Here is a 17,940-nt window from a genome sequence, read left to right on the forward strand (position 1 = left end):
TGAGCTCCCCTCCAGTGTTACCTCACAGCTTTTATCTTCAGCTCCATAAAAGCAGGTTGGCAAAGATGCTATTAATAATAATAGTAAGAACAATGTACTGATCTTTAGTAATCAGTACTAAGGGGAAGTTTCAGTGTTATGAAATTGCCCTTTTTTTTTTTTTAATCAGAGGATAATTGCTTTTTAATGTTTCTGCTGTACAACCATGTGAATCAGCTATATGTATACATTCATCCCCTCCTTGACCCTCCCTCCCATGCGCCCCATCCCACCCCTCTAGCTGAGCTCCCTATGCTATACAGCACCTTCCCACTAGTTACCCAAAATTGCCTTTTAAAAGGATTTTGATGTTCACTGTATTAAGTGCTCTGTGGCCCTTGTTAGAGTTGTGTTCACAATAGGCCTCTCTTCCTTATGATTGTAATTGGGCAAATAATTTTTGACTTTATTAAACCTGTTTCTTCATCCTGAAAATGGGGTAATATGGTCCTTGTATCTGTAGAGTGGGTTTGAATGTTGAATACTTACTGAGCACTTAGTCTAGTGCTTGGGATATAGTTTTAGTGTTAAGACTTTTTCCACTAGATAAGAGAGTAAATACCCTTACATATATAAAGTCCTTCCTTTATTTGACATGAGTAAGTTGTATAATCCACCTACTTGTCTTAATGTGTCTTGTAAAATAGTAGAGTTTAATGTTAAAATGGTATGTGGGCTTTTGTGTCCACTACTTTACTCAGTGACTTAGTGACTGAACAACCATAGCCACAACTTTCCTCAATTATATTGTAGTGTCCATAAGAATGCTTTTGTGTTCATTGCTTTGCTCAAGCACCTAAAATAGTATCTGGCCCTTAGAAGGACAAATAGTTGTTAATTGCCCAGGACAAGAATAATTGTGTGGGTGGTGTTTTGTGGTGCGTATGTGTACGTTTCCTTGATTTCATCTAATTAATATTCAGTAGTAGTTGTAATTTTAAGGTTTTGATAATGCAGAAATCTCTTTGTTCATAGAGTAGGATATTTTTCTGAATGCATTAGAAAGTCAATGTAGCAGGAAATAGCAAGTCTTGAGAAAGAGATTTTGTTAAGAAACTAGCTTGAGAAAAGTTAAGACTTACAAAGAAATTGCAAGAATAGTATACCATGAAATCTTGTATACCCCTTTGGGATCCACCATTCATACTTCCTTTCTAGTATGTACGCAGTATGTAGTGGAACCCCAGAAATTAAGTTGCAAGCATACCTCTTCATCTCTGAATACTTCAATTTGTATTAGGGCTTTCTCTTATACAATTATATTATAATGATGAAATTCAGGACTTTAAACATTGTGAAGTCACTCAGTCATGTCCGACTTTTTGTGACCCATGGCCTGTAGCCTGCCAGACTCTCCCATCCATGGGAATTTCCATGTAAGAATACTGGAGTGGGTTGTCATTTCCTTCTCTAGGGATCAAACCCGGTCTCCCACATTGCAGGCAGACTACCATTTGAACTACCAGGTAATTGCTTCTTTAAAGATTAGTGTAGTCTTTAATCCACAGTCTGTGTTCAAAGTGTGCCACATGAAATACTAACCTTTAACAGCCTCCCTGCTCCTAATCCCTCATCACCTTTGGTTGTCAGTTTTCTTTAATTGGAAACAATTCCATAGCTTTTGTCCTTTACAACATTAAGAGTTTGAGGAGTGCATGCCAGCTGTTTAAAGAATGTTCCTTATTTGGAGTATTGTAATTGTTTCCTCCTGCTTTACATCAGGTCATGCATCTTGGCAGGAATAGTAAGTACTGGTACATTACATCAGAAGAGACATGATGCTGTTATCGGTGTTTTAACTTCTATTATTTGATTAAGGTGTTGTCCATCATATTTCTCCATTGCAAAGTTATTTTTTCCCTTTATAATTCTGTGGGATGATACAATGAAACTGTCTTATTCTTCAACACACCCATTGATTTTAGCATCTACTGATTTTTGCTTAAATCAGTTACATAACTTGTATGGTAACTGGTATTCTCTATCAAGAGCAGCTTTTTTCCCCCCATAGACCTAAGTTCTTGTTTCATGTGCTGAGTTACTCACTTTACCCTATTTGGTAGTGGGGGATACCCTTCTAAGCTAAGTAAATTCTCCAGGCCAGAAAACTGGGTAGCCTTTCCCTTCTCCAGGGGATCTTCCCAACCCAGGAATGGAACCCAGGTCTCCCATATTGCAGGCGCATTCTTTATCAGCTGAGCCACAAGGAAAGCCTAGGAATACTGGAGTGGGTAGCCTGTCCCTTCTCCAGCTGATCTTCCCAACCCAGGAATCAAACCAGGGTTTCCTGCATTGCAGGCCGATTCTTGACCAACTGAGCTATCAGCTGCAAATTAAGATAGAGGTCCCTGCTTGAGCATGAGCTACAATAGTAGCTGGAATTTTGCCATTTCTGGTGAACTAGTGTGGGGATGCCAGCAGGATTTTTATCTGCATGGAAGAAGAAAGGTTTTTCTGATGTGATACAGCACATCTTACATATATGGAGAGTAAGGCAGAGAAGTTTACCTAGTAGCAAGCATGGGGCCTTGCAGTTAACAGGAGCAGAGGCAGCTATAGTGATTGCATTACCCAGGGACTGGAGGGAGCCAAGGGCAGGAATCTGCACTGCTGTGTTAGTACTGAGCTAGCCTCTTTGGTAGAGGTAGTAATGAACACGAATTTTCTGCAGGTTAGTCGTGGCAGCAGTGCAGTGGTAAGACTTGCATGTTTCTGCTCGGTGGCCTGTGTGCAGGAGTGTGAAATTACACTAAAGAGAGCTGTTGTTGGAGAGGAATGGACTGGCTGACTTCACATATGAGTAGGCTAGCCTTATTCATGATCCATGTGATCCACCCTTAGGGATACCTGGAAATAATTGGGAAGCATTTTGCAGGGAACTGGAGATCTCACATGAACATGCAGGAGGAGTCCTAAATATCAAGCACTCTTCTGAGCACATTGCATTACCTCTTAATCCTCTCAACATCCCCAAGAAGTAGGTTGGTATTCCCACTTTGCTTCCTGCAGACAAGCAAACTGCCTAGTGTCACACAGTGTGGCAGATCTGTGCTACACTGCTTTTCTGATTTAAGTGAAGAATATTACGTGGGCAGATGGATGCTGTGGTAAATGGAGCAACTAGGAGTGGTGGTGAAAAGGATTTCAGCCTAATCTGAAGGTTCTCAATTTATAATTGTTATTTATATTAACATGATAAAGAGGGTACTCTTTAAGCAGCCTTCACTCTATCATAATGTCTAACCAGTTCATAATATCTAACCAGAAGCTAAACATAGCTTTTATATGCGCAGCAGGCTTTCTCTCCTGTTCTATGTTTCTGTTTTTGTGCCAGTACCATATTGTTTTGATTACTGTAGCATGGACATGGAACAACAGACTGGTTCCAAATAGGAAAAGGAGTACGTCAAGGTTGTATATTGTCACCCTGCTTATTTAACTTATATGCAGAGTACGTCATGAGAAATGCTGGACTGGATGAAGCACAAGCTGGAATCAAGATTGCTGGGAGAAATATCAGTAACCTCAGATATTCAGATGACACCACCCTTATGGCAGAAAGCGAAGAACTAAAGACCCTCTTGATGAAAGAGGGGAGCGAAAAAGTTGGCTTAATACTCAACATTCAGAAAACAAAGATCATGGCATCCAGTCCCATCACTTAATGGCAAATAGATGGGGAAACAATAGAAACAGTGGCAGACTTTATTTTGGGGGCTCCAAAATCACTGCAGATGGTGACTGCAGCCATGAAATTAAAATGTGCAAGACACATTGTTATATTCACTAAGACAAAGTAATGTGGAAAAAAATGTTTGTCCTCTCCTTGAGAGCCCTAGACCCCTTTCTCCTCCTCAGGGACCCTGGACTTCTTATCAACCTACCTAGTAATTGACTCTCAGCATGTTATACTGTGTTTTCCTCAAGGTGATGAACATGCTGAAACCTTGTGGTGGATGAAAATGGCTACAGATTCTTGGCAGCCTTTCCCATCACCTTGAGTCTCTGCTGCCACTGCAGCTTTCTTTGACCAATAGAATACAGCAGTGTGACATTGTGCAATTGTGAGCTTCAGCCTTGTAACTTCTACTCATGCTGTTTTTGAACAAAATCACCTGTGAATGAGCCTGAACTGGCCTACTTCAGGATGAGATCCTAGGTAGAGTGAGCCATGGGAAAAGACCCAGGCTTCCCAGCTGCTAACAGCCATCCCAGCTGAAGTTCCTGACATGGGAGTGAGGTCTGCAAATGCATGACCTGTAGAGCGTAAGAACCACTGATCTGAGCCCAGATTAAACTGCCAGACCAAAGAATTGGAACAAAGCTTGTTTCAAGTCATTAAATTTTGGGGTGGTTAGTCACTCGGCAACGGATGTGGATGAGATGGTTGGATGGCATCACCGACTCAGTCGACAGTCATTTGAGCAAACTCCAGGAGATAGTGAATAGGGAAGCCTGGCAGGCTGCAGTTCATGGAGTTGCAGAGACACAACTTAGTGATGGAACAACAACGAAGAATCAGAGCAAAGCTTGTTTAAAGTCATTGCTTTGGGGTGGTTAGTTACTCAGCAACAAGTGTAGATACAAACCTAATTTATGCCCTCAATGTAGTTTTAAAAGAAGCATTTCCAATTGACAAATGAGCAACTGTACCTAGAACTTTCTGAACCCATGCTGAATTAGTGAGTTAGTAAATGGGACTGTTAAGCATTGTTTTCCTTTGTTGAGCAACCTCATCCAATTTCCCATGCTATAAATGTTGTGCTTATTTCTTGGAATTAATTTACATAATAGTTTTTTCATCCAGTGAAAAAGACATTTTCCTTAAGTATTTCAATAAAATATACTATCTGGTATTTAAAGGAAAGTAGTCACCATTTCTCCAATTTTTTCTTCCTGTTGAATATTTAACCTTAAAGTGAACCATAGAAAGTGATCTCTTCCAGCTAGATGTTAAACGTTGAGAAAACTGGAGATAATAAAAGGCTTCAGTTGTGCCACTAAGATCCCCTTTTAGTGAAAGTAAGATATGAAAAGGGATAGGAAACAGGATGAGTGGTCAAGGAGAAAGGCAAGGCCATTTTTAAACAATTTTAAGGCCAAATTAATTTTTTAAATAATTGTTTTGAAGCTATTTGATATGTGAAGAAATAGAGACCACTAGTTTTTTTAAATCAGTTTCTCTTTTAGGATAGTTTACTGGTGTATTTCTTTGTGTATTTGCATTCCAAATTTCCTGTGTGTGTAATTTCCTGTTAATCAGAATTGTGAGTCAGGATCTCCACTCATGCTGTGATCTGTCCGTGGTACTTGGCAAAGCTCACTAGCAATGTGTAAAGATTCCCAGCCAGTCATGGAAGCACTTTCGATTTAAAACTATCTGAGATGGTAAGACAGCACAGAATTCACAGTGGGACACAGTTTGGACACCACTGCTGAAGTTAGCAAGGCTGCAGCCCATTTCACAGTCACATGCTAGCTCTGAGGAATATTCTTAGGCTGGAATTGTATATGGGAGGATTCAAAGGAAGCTAAAGAGAGAATTAAGTGGCACTACCTTTGAGATCTTCAAAATGGGTTGCTTTTCTGAGATGTGTCCCTCCTAAGGTTGAAAAGTTCTCACCTTTAGATTTGAGATGGATTCTTGTATATACAGGGACTGTTGTGTGGTGATTATAAAACTGGGTGCTGTTAGAACTGTTACGTATTTTTATTATGGTGGTTAATGAGCTTATACATATATTAAAATAAAGAGAACTGTACATCAGAAGGGGAAAAAATGAAGTTTTACTGTATAATTAAACCCACAAGGTGCTGGAGCACAACTGCTTAGGTTTGTTTGGCATCACAGATCCATCACGCCTTAATTCTGGGCTAATTATGTGAACCTTAGCTTGCAATCTCTAAATGCAGGTAATAACAATACCTCCAGCATGGCGTTGTTGTAAGGATTCAGTTAATGTAAAGTGCTTAAAAGTGCCAGGCTCATTGTACATGTTTAAATAAGATCTATTCATAGTATTAAAAGACTATAAAGAAATAGGCACTCTATGGGTTATCATATGATCATAGTAATTGTTCAGTTCAGTTCAGTCATGTCCGACTCTGCGACCCCATGAATTGCAGCACGCCAGGCCTCCCTGTCCATCACCAACTCCCGGAGTTCACTCAGACTCACGTCCATCGAGTTGGTGATGCCATCCAGCCATCTTATCCTTTGTCGTCCCCTTTTCCTCCTGCCCCCAATCCCTCCCAGCATCAGAGTCTTTTCCAATGAATCAACTCTTCACATGAGGTGGCCAAAGTACTGGAGTTTCAGCTTTAGCATCATCCTTCCAAAGAACACCCAGGACTGATCTCCTTTAGAATGGACTGATTGGATCTCCTTGCAGTCCAAGGGACTCTCAAGAGTCTTCTCCAACACTACAGTTCAAAAGCATCAATTCTTCGGCACTTGGCTTTCTTCACAGTCCAACTCTTACATCCATACATGACTACTGGAAAAACCATAGCCTTGACTAGATGGACTTTTGTTGGCAAAGTAATATCTCTGCTTTTCAATATGCTATCTAGGTTGGACATAACTTTCCTTCCAAGGAGTAAGCGTCTTTTAGTTTCATGGCTGCAGTCATCATCTGCAGTGATTTTGGAGCCCAAGAAAATAAAGTCTGACACTATTTCCCCATCTATTTCCCATGAAGTGATGGGACCAGATGCCATGATCTTCGTTTTCTGAATGTTAAGCTTTAAGTCAACTTTTTCACTCTCCTCTTTAACCTTCATCAAGAGGCTTTTTAGTTCCTCTTCACTTTCTGCCATAAGGGTGGTGTCATCTGCATATCTGAGGCTGTTGATATTTCTCCCAGCAATCTTGATTCTAGCTTATGCTTCTTCCAGCCCAGCGTTTCTCATGATGTACTCCGCATAGAAGTTAAACAAACAGGGTGACAGTATACAGCCTTGACATACTCCTTTTCCTGTTTGGAACCAGTCTGTTGTTCCATGTCCAGTTCTAACTGTTGCTTCCTGACCTGCATATAAGTTTCTCAAGAGGCAGGTCAGGTGGTCTTGTATTCCCATTTCTGTGAATAGCCTCAAATACAACTGTCCTGAGGTTCTGTCTTTAGGCAGGATAGGAAGAAACACTAGAAAAGTATCAGTGATACTAAGCAAATTTAATTCTCCTGTCTTGCTATTTTTTAGGGAAGGCAAAACCAACTGCCAAAACAAAAAAGTTCTCTCTTTTTCCTAATTCATTCATGCTGGCTGTTTTCCAGGGACTTACTGAAGACTTAAGAAGGATTTTGGTAATCCCTCATGTTCAAAATCACCTGATGATGTGGTCTCTAGCACATGTGTGTGTGTGTGTGTGTGTGTGTGTCTGGCCTCAGTTTTCTCAGCTCTACCAATGTTCCTGGCCAGAGGTACTGACAGTATCTGTGATTAAGCATCATCTTATACCTACCAGTGAGAATACTACAGCCAAGTGCTTCCACCAGGTTAAATTCTGAGAATTGTTTGAGAAGCAAAAGGAAGCTTCTGAAAAACAGGAACCTGCGGCTCCAAGATGTGGGTTTTTTAAGGATGGTCAATGGCACCCCACTCCAGTACTCTTGCCTGGAAAATCCCATGGATGGAGGAGTCTGGTGGGCTGCACTCCATGGGGTCGCTAGGAGTCAGACACGACTGAGCGACTTCACTTTCACTTTTCACTTTCAAGCATTGGAGAAGGAAATGGCAACCCACTCCAGTATTCTTGCCTGGAGAATCCCAGGGACGGGGGAGCCTGTTGGGCTGCTGTCTATGGGGTTGCACAGAGTCGGACACGACTGAAGCGACTTAGCAGCAGCAGCAGCAGACCTAAAAATATTCAGATCATGAAACTTCTGTTCTAAATGAGAAAATATTGATGGTCTTTGACATGAAGGTACGAAGTGAAGCATCGTTCCTATATGATGTTAAAATACTAATCTTGAGCCATTCCCACCCACTACCAGGCATCAGTGGGACAGACAACAGGACAGAGACATTAAGAGCAGGCAGAGGTGCTGTTGGGTTCACACGAGCCCGAAGTCTGTTCTTATTGTTTAAGCGTCACTCTTTGACATTTGAGAGAAAACAATCCCTCAGGGAGGAGAGCAGCCAGGAGAAAATGGAGCAGTCTGAGAAAGAATGGAAATGATTGTTGGTTCATAAGACACAGCCAGGTGGGAGGGAAGCCAGGGTAAATGATCAGAGGCCGTCTACAAAACAGCTCACCTCAGCTGGAGCACAGGGTGCCTACTCTGTGAAGCAATAAGAGGTCTGCCATGTCTGGCGCCACTGGAGCTCCAAGTTAGTCATCTGCAGGAAACCAGCCTTGATTTCCATTTAGCAGAGAGTGAGTGAGCAAGAAGCACAAGCACACAGGATTGTGTCTGTGCTGCACTTCTCCGTTGTCATGGGACGTGTTGCAAGTAACAGAGACAAATAGGACACTGGGGAACTACACAGTAAAGCCCCAGTGATGGGTAGGGCTTGCTGGTTATGGTGATGAAAAACAAAATGTGTTAAACATCACTTTGTCTCAGAAACTTTGAAGAAAATGCTGTGTTTTACAGAAGGGAGAAAAGATAATGGAACTTTAAAAAGATAAAACTGCATTTAATATCACAGAAGTCAAAAAGCTCTTTGATTGCACATTTTTACTTCTACAGTGTCATGAATACAAAAGAGGTGACATGCTGAACACAAGTCTGCAGAACCAAGTAAACGAACTAGTATAAAATTTGCTTAATCATTTTCTAGTCCCTCAAAACAACCCCTGTTCTGTGGACATGAGGGGCTGTCCTGACACCTTGCCATTAATATCTACTCTCCTGATTGCTGGGTGCTGCCACAGTATAAATTATTAGAGACAGAAAGTCAGTCTTCATCCTGAGATCAGTGGATTAGGAAGTATCAGTTAGCTGGCTAATGCTCAGAAGCCAACACAATAAGAGAACTTTCTTAAAGCAAATCCATACTGGATCAATTGGATAGAGCAACTGGGCTATCATTCTGGGCTGCAGTAGGTTGACTGAATGTGTTATAAATTAATAACGAATCCTAGCACCGTCTCCACTGTCTATGCTCAGACAGCCTTTTTCATCTGAGGTCTTGTAACCAACCTTTCTTGGCTTTCCTGTCTGCTTTTGCTGAGAATCATAGAAAGGACTGAGAAATATTTAGTGTCATTCCTTCATTTTATAGATGAGAAAATGAAGACCCAAAGAGATTAACTAACACAACCAGTGAAACTGAAATTTACCTAGTAAATTTTACTGTTTGAAACTTAGCAAGATACCTTGGAACACTTGGATATGCCTCAATCTAACCATAACCATTGAATATTAGAAGTAAGAAAAACCTGAGGATATAAACTTTGAACATTTAAAAATGGAATCTTTGTCAAGATGTCTAAAAGCCTGTAAGTTTTCAGGTAAATAACAGCATCAGTTTTTGGGTTCTGTATTTTTCTAAAATGCACATTTACCATATTATCTTCTTGTCTAGATTCAGGACTAAGCTACAAACTATGAACAGTACATAGAAATATAATGGTCACAATTTTAACTTGTAAAGTTAACAGTATTTCATTCTCTCCAAAATAGAAATCAACTATCATTTTCTCAACGTGGGAAGCCACCACCCTCTAGAGGGTGGGTCTGGAAACACCAGGGGGGCTCTCCAATGTCACAGTGAGTAATGGGGCAGGGCATTTATGTTACATGCTAGTGGTGTTTAGTATCTAGGGACGAAGGATGCACATATAGTACCACCTTCCCCAATATGCCAATAGTATTCACTTTGAAACATGATGAAAGTGAGATCTATGAAGTTTTTTTTTTTTTTTTTTTACCAGTTTCATTTTAAAATACCATTTATCCAACAATGACTTAACTTAGTGAGAAGGGGGCTAGAGTGTACCTGTTGACAGAGAACCTGGAGTATTAAGTTCATGTTAAACCTGAGTCTACAGGAAGTTCATGGATCTGCATTTCAGGCCAGCCTACTCCATGAGCGTTTATCTCAACACTGGGACCTGGGACTTGACTCACCAATTCATTGTCCACAGCTATAATGCCACTTACTCAACTAAGAATACATAAAGGTACAGACTTCTGACTGGTGTAGTGTTTTATGTACAGTGTTTACAGGCAAATGCTGAGAAAATAGTGGAAGTGCTTTATCCTTGCAGAATAGATCTCAGATACCAAAAAGATATAAATCATTTTCTAAGATGTTTGGGTACGTTTAGATAACGTAAGGGAAACTTCTACTTGTTTTCCAGATTTCTTTCACTGTTTCTTCCCTTAGTAATAAAAATCTGACTCCGCATTTCCGTCTACATCCCCCAGCTTCCCCATGGAGGGGTGTGGCCATGGAACTGTTGCCCACTGGACACTGTGATGTGGGCAACTTCCAGCTTTTCCCTTTTTTTCAGTAAGGTAACTGCGTGCTCTTTACTCTCTTTTTCTCATTGCTGTGTAAGGATGACAACCTGAGCAACCACCTTAGACCCAGAGAGGGAAGCCATGGAGTGTTCCACTGTTGGGTGTTTGGCTGACTACTTGAAGCACAGCCACTTACTCATTTCTCTTTCATTTAAGCCAGTGTATTTTGGAGACATTGACTTTCTGCCATTTTCTCTTACACCAACTGCTAAGCTGCTCTTTAGATTCTAAATAAGAAATGCCATCTGGTCTCAATAACAAATACTAGTGGGAGAAACCTGAATGTAACAGAACTCCTTTTTAGGTATTTTTGAATCACAGATACGCACATGTACATGCCCTACTAAAAAAAAATGTGTTTACAAACTCAATTCATTAAAAAGAGGCATGGTCCTTGGTAGTTTAAAAAGGGTGAAGGGGCTTTATTATAGCGATATTTAATAAAATGCAATGTGATGTACACAGTATATTCTATATAGTTGATCTTCAGTGTGAACAGGTCAGCTTCATACAGCTATCTTTTTTTCTTTTTCTGCAGATTGTACAATGTCAGAACTGTCCCTTGAGGTATATAGCATCAGAGGTGCAGTCCTTAAACTTTGGGCTCACTGCTACCCAACCTATGTAGGCACACAACAGAATACAGATGGTGTTAGCAAACATCCTATTAAAAACACCAAACACAGCTCCAGGTGGAGACCCAAGGGAAGCTACTGCTGTCTCACTCCATTTTTTTTTTTAAAGCATACAATGCATTTGTGAAAATGTACAGATTCATTTTCAGAGTAGGTTGCATCTTATGAATAATCTAGCATGTATTTATTAAAATTTTCAGTTAATGTCAGTTAAGGCAACATATACATGCATATTTTAATGCATAAAATAGATATTTTTATACACAACTATAAAAATATGCTAAACATCAGTGTGTATGTGTTAGTCGATCAGTCGTGTCCAACTCTTTGGGACCATGTAGACTGTAACCCACCAGGCTCCTCTGTCCATGGGATTCTCCAGGCAAGAATACTGGAGTGGGTTGGTAGTTCCTTCTCCAGGGGATCTTCCTGAACCAGGGATGGACCCAGGTCTCCCACACTGAAGGCAGTTTCTTTACCGTCTGAGCCACCAGGGAAGCCCAAAACATCAGGAAGGCTACATTATTCCCCTTTTGAAAAGTGCTTGGTGTAAAATTACCTGCAGAGGAGAACCTGATGTCAGCCACTGCTTCAGATTACTCAAATCCTTCATCTAATGTGATGTCTTAAGCAATAAGAGGAGGAAATCCCGCCATTGTTTCTTCTCCACCCATTGGAACCTTCCACTGGGAGAGATGAAGTTATTTGGAAATTCAAATGAAACCCCTGATAACTCTAATACTAAGTAAGGCACTGATACAATAGTACTGTACAGGTATCAATAATAAAACCCTTTTAAACTTTAAAATATTGATAAAGACCCTCAATCATTTCTAGATCAAATGAAAAGGCCAGGAGCTCTGTGACAGGATGAAACCTACAGATCCCAGTGACAAGGGCCCCATGGCATCCATCTGGTGGTCACCTCCAGACAGCAGAATCTTGTTTTATTAGCTTACACTGTTTTGACAGCCCTCCATAAAGCTTTAGACATAGTAACTGGGCAATTAAGGCAACAACCTTCCAAACACCTTTCTTACAGGCCTAGCTAGACAGAAGTTGCTCCCTACCTCACTAGAATTGAAGGGTACATGGCAAATGGGTAAGATTCAGCTCTGTGTTTACAAGTGTTTCCATGTATTGGAAGTATTAATAGATCTCTCTGTGTTTAGCACTAAGGACACAAAGATGTTACAATATGGTCCCTGATCCCACAGGAAATCAGAAGGTGGAAGTAGCAAGTAAATAATTTGTAGGGTAAGAAAAGTGATGAGAGTCCTCTATTAAGTACTATGGTTGTGAAGAGAGTAATTAATGTGATTTGGTCAAGGAAAACATGAGCAGAATTTTGAAAAATAGAGTACTCAGTGAAAAGGTATTGTGGGTTAGAATCATGTACAGACAAAAAACTGGAAAAAGGATGATGAGTTCAGAGAACTGTAGTTTAAGTGTGTAGAGTATGTTAGGTGTATGTGTGTGTGTGTGTAATAGTGATGAGGCTATCAGTTGAGATTTCTCTCAGTAATGTGGAACTAACAAGGAATTATATGCAGGAAAGAGAAAAGAATAAAACATAATACTTGACCTGCTTTGTATTTTGGAAAAATTTGTGTAGTGCAGGGTTTGTCAACCTCAGCACTATTGACCTTTTAGGCTGAATAATTTTTTGTCGGAGGAGGCTGTCCTGTGTACTGCATGACCTTTAGCAGCCTCTACTCAGTGTCCATCAGGTTGTGAAAACCAAAACTGTCTCCAGGCTTTGCCAAATGTTGCCTTGTGGTAAGAGTCAACCTGGTTGAGAACTACAGCTGTAGTGGGGTAGGGGTGGGAGGAAGACAATAAAACTGGAGTCTAGATTATACCTCATAATCTCAGAAAGCAGGCTACAGTTTGGACTGTGAGGCTGGTCTCAGTGATGATTAGGAGGCAGGACTGACTTTGACTCGGGAGATGAATGAAAACCAGAAGGCAAGGAGGAGGCAGAGTGGCCCAAGAAACTGTATTACAAGGGGAGAGAAGCCTGGGTGTCGCTTTGAGAAGCATCAGTGAGTCCACCCTGAAGACTACACAGATGCATGAAGGTGGAGCCTTCCCCTCAAATCCTACATGTGTCTGGAGCATCAACTTTAGGCCAGTTATTTCAATGGAGTCTTAATTTCAGTCTGGCTTTTGTAGTCCAGAGAGAAAGAAGCATTTGCTTCTGAAGTCAGGTTGGTTTTATCCTGGTTGAAAGGCAGGTGTGCATTTTGACCTATTTTTAGTTGTATGAGCATTCATTAATGTAAATCACATCTGCATTGGATGCACCTGGTATTTTTGCAGGAGCTATGTCCCAACCCCCTCCTCATCGCCACAGACACTTACACAGCAGTGACAGCGGTGCCCTGGCACTGGATTTTCTCCACAACCTCACGGTGTGGTCACAACAGACAGAGGTAAAGGAAACTCGCCTAAAGTCACACAGCTTCACTAAGTGGTGGAGCAGAGTAGGATTTGAACCCAGCCTAGCTCCAGTGATCTTAACCATCATACACTACAGGCTAGCCAACAGTGTGTATTCAGGTCTGGTTAAAGAACTATAAATAGGCCCCATTCAGTTTCTGGTGAACTTGGAACAATTTCAGTGGCACAAAAAGGGCACAGCAGGGACTGCAGAGGATGGGAGGTGAGGAGCAGGAGTCAGCTTGATTGTAAAGAAGAGGAAGGAGTGGGACACTGAGTTTTGTTTTGTTTCTGAAAGATCAGAGAAATTTTCACACTGCTTAACAGGTCAAAGGAAGGATCAAGTAAGCAGGAGAGAAGACGTACGATAGTCTCTAAGTGTCTGTGGTTAAGAATCTGGGAGGAGAGCTTTTCTACCCAGACAAGGGCTTCTAAGCTCAGCACTACTCACATGTGAACCAGATAATTCCCTGTTGTGAGGGGCTGTCCTGTGCACGCATTATGTTTAGCATCATCTCTGGCTTCCACCCACTACATGTCAGGAGCATCACCCAGTTGTAAGAAAAACCAACATCTCACTCTATCCAGTGCAACTTTTTGAAATGATGTGACCACTGGGCAGTTGAAAAGTGGCTAGTGCAAGTAAAGAACTAAATTTTAAAGTTTATTTAATTTTAATTAACTTATTGAAATAGCCACATGTTGGTTATTTAGCCACATAAGGCTACCATATTGGACAGTGTCACCTAGAGAAAAGCTCTTGTCAGTATCCTGGGATCAGTCCAATCCAACATCCCCTTTCTTATCAGAGCCCATCTCACTTTATACCCAAAATCCTCAAGGTGAACAAGGTCAGGGAGAGCTAGCTGATGGTGTAACAAAGATGGTTCTGTCCAACAAAGGCTTTTTATCAGGGCTGTTGGGACTACCAGGGTGCATTAACCTAACTATTCAACCATCAAATCATGTTGGCTCACCTTCAGTAGCGTATAACCCATGTGCTTCTTCTGATATATAGTATCCACCTTTTCCAACAAAACAGGAAGAAAGTTGGAAGCCACAACTGTAAACCAAGCTGACTGGTTTCCCTTAAGGAAGAAAGAAGGAACTTATTTTATACAATGCAAGTCTACCAACCCATATAAAACTGAAATAAAAACAAGGTCTTAGAAGCACCTATTTTGCAATTATTACAGATGTTTCTTAAAGCCACATATTTGACGTTTCTTCTCAACAAAGCCACAAATCATATTGCATTAGTGAAGAATTCAAATGTTAAATCTGTATAGTAGGGACTTCCCTGGTGGTACAATGGATAAAATCCACCTACCAATTCAGGCGACACGGATTCCATCCCCCATCCGGGGAAGATTTCACATACTGTGGAGCAACTAAGCCTGTGCGCCACAACTACTGAGCCAGTGCTCTAGAGCCTGGGAGGGGTAACTACTGAAGCCCATGTACCCTAGAGCCTGTGATCAACAAGAGAAGCCCCCTGCACTGCAGTGAAGAGCAGTCCCCATTGGCTGCAACTAGAGAAAGCCCACACACAGCAACAAAGACCCAGCACAACCCGAAATAAGTAAATAATAATAAATCTGTATAGTATTCTCATGAGTAAACTCAAGATATAAAGAGGAAGACAGGAGTGGAGGAGGTGTAGAGAGTAAAGGATTTTCTGGAGAAACAAAGGACTAAAGCTACAAGGGAAACCTCCAAGAGAGCAGACACTGCTTTGTCCCCTGGTTCATTGAACCATGTCCCCTGGTTCAGTGTTTAGAACAGTGGCTTGAACATCAGAGTATTATAATTTTTTCTACTGAAAAGTTACTACAACCTATACTGAATTTACAAGCACTAAGCTGATATGGAAGAGAAATGTGACCAAAGTAGGGAGAGAATTTTTTTAGAGGGAAGCATCCCACCAGCCCCTGCTGGACATTGAAGGATACAGAATTAGGTGCCTGAAACATGATCAGACTTATAACTTTTATGAAAACGAAGGAGATGGGTGCCCCAAGACTAACCAGCCCAAGGGGAGATGGTGGCCCTGTCGATAGCTTCAGCGCCCTTGGCGATCCAGTAATCGGACTCCAGAAGCGTACTGAAAAGAGTTGACTTGCCAGCGTAGGTTTCACCAACCAGGTAGACGTCGCCGCGGTAGCGCCAGGAGCGCTGGAGCGCGGAGATCAACACCTCAACTCCATAGCCAGTCTTGGCGCTGATAAGCCGCACGGCTCTGAGTACCGTGCGGATCTTGGACGGAACATTCTCATTCTCCTCCCTATCCGGTGGCCTGTGCCCGCTGAGATGTTGTGGCCTTCGGTAGCCACGGGGCGGCAAGAGCCCGGCGCCAATAGCCATCCCACAGTCGCTCCTGGAGTCGCTGCTGGTAGTCGGGAGTGTCCTGGGGCATAAGGTCCACCTTGCTTCTCAGCACGATCAGCTGCTTGGGGCCCACCGGGCCGGGCAGGTGCAGCAGCAGGACGTCGGGCAGATCCAGCAGCTCCACCTTGTACAACACCAGGGCGGGTTCCGGCCACCGCAGAGCGGCGCTCACCACCTCCAGGAACTGTTCCTGGCTCACCTGAAAGCGCAGGGCGCGCTGGTGATGCACCAACACTAAGCAGTATTGGCGTACGGGCCGGGAGCACCTGTTGGCTGGCCCGTAACTTCTGCTGCCGCCTCTCCTGCCGTCGCCGCTGCCGCTGTCGCTCCTTCCCCTCCCGCCGCTGCTGCAGCTCCCACAGCTAGTCTTGGAGGGTCAGTTCCGGCTCCGAATCCTGGACGCATTCGGGGAACAGAAAACTCTCCTCCAGGTCAGCCCCTCTTGGGTTACCCCCAGTCGCCACCGCGCCACGGGGAAGGCCACGTCCCAGGCGCTGGGTGCCGGGAGGAGGAGTCGGCCGCGCATCTCCTCTCGAGGAGCGTCTCCCGGACGTCGTGGCGCACTACATGGGAGTATTACGTGGGAGTGGGTCCCCGCAGGAAGCCGCAGAGCAGTCTGCAAGCAAGGCGCGCGGGCAGCATAATTAATGCTGGAGAGGGCAAAGGGGCGGAGCCACCTGGGGCAGGAGCACTGTGGCTGGTGAAACAACAGGGACAGGCCGGGAGTATCTGAGAATTGTCATTCGTCAGCGTCGCACTGAAGCTATTTCTTCCGCGTCTAATCGCCTGAGTTCTCTCGATGAAGGCTCTATGGCCCAAGAACCCATTTGAAGCTGAGATAAAGATATCGGGGACTTAAGACTAGAGTGGGTTGGTGGAATAGGCTTGCGAGTGAGGGTCTGTTCATTTTCAGGCTTTTCAGCGCCCCGCCGCTGGCACTGCCCGCTAATAAAAAATCTTATTTTTAAAATCTTCGGGTTTTTGTCTTTGGAAGTAGGAGGGAAAAAAAAGTCGAAAATCGAATGCCGCAGACTTATAGCCACAATAGAAACCTTTCATTAGTACATCTTCTTGGCTTTTTCCCCATGTGTCATTATGCGTGCGTGCTCAGTCGCTTCAGTCGTGTCCGACTCTTTGCGACCCCAGGCTTCACCGTCCATGGGATTCTCCAGGCAAGAATACTGGAGTGGGTAGTCATTTCCTTCTCCACGTGATCTTCCCGACCCAGGGATCAAACCAGCGTCTCCTGCATGGCAGGCGGATTCTGTATGGCTGAGCCACCAAGGAACCCTTGTGTCATTATGTAACAGCACTAAAAAGCAAAAACTTTTCATTGGCTATATCCGAGGCCAAGCGTGTAGGAGCGATCCTCCCCGTATATAAACAGCTTGAAGCGTCCGCCTACAATTTGCGAGTGTGCAGAATTTCTAGCCGTTAGGAAACCTTAACCTACGCTTTGCGCAGGCGCATAATTTATATTCCCTCCCCCGCCCCTCCCGCCTCCAGTGTAAGACGCAGAGTATTCTGGGAGAGGTGCTTTCGTCTGACGCCGCGCGCGCGCGCGCGTGTGTGTGTGTTTGTGTGTGTGTGTGTGTGTGTGTGTGTGTGTGTGTGTGTGTGGCTGCTCGGCCATTCTGTCTGTGATTTTAAGAGTGTCGTGAACCGTTAATCAGTATGTGTGACACACACAAGGGTACGTGAACATTCAGAATACTCCGCGGCGAGCCATCTAAGGGGGGAAACATCTAAGGGGCGAGCCATCTAAGGGGGGGCTGAACGAATGGAGGATTTGTGGCCTCCTTCCCAATCCAGGGTACCTGGGTTCGATCCCTGGGTCAGGAAGATCCCCTGGAGGAGGAAATGGCAACCCACTCCAGTACTCTTGCCTGGAAAATGCCATGGATAGGGGAGCCTGGTGCAGGCTACAGTCCACGGGGTCGCAAAGAGTCGGACACAACTGA

At 43.1% G+C, this 17,940-nt stretch overlaps 1 protein-coding gene and 1 pseudogene across 1 annotated transcript in view; one reads left to right on the forward strand and one right to left on the reverse strand.

Moving 5' to 3' along the window:
- LOC109560500 (RE1-silencing transcription factor-like) overlaps positions 1-17,940 on the forward strand; it is a 148,396-nt gene that overhangs the window by 13,262 nt on the left and 117,194 nt on the right. The window lies entirely within an intron of this gene.
- LOC109560499 (nitric oxide-associated protein 1 pseudogene) lies at positions 10,913-17,432 on the reverse strand (annotated as a pseudogene).

This window comes from Bos indicus, chromosome 6 (assembly GCF_029378745.1).
Source record: "Bos indicus isolate NIAB-ARS_2022 breed Sahiwal x Tharparkar chromosome 6, NIAB-ARS_B.indTharparkar_mat_pri_1.0, whole genome shotgun sequence".
NCBI classification, from domain to species: domain Eukaryota; kingdom Metazoa; phylum Chordata; class Mammalia; order Artiodactyla; family Bovidae; genus Bos; species Bos indicus.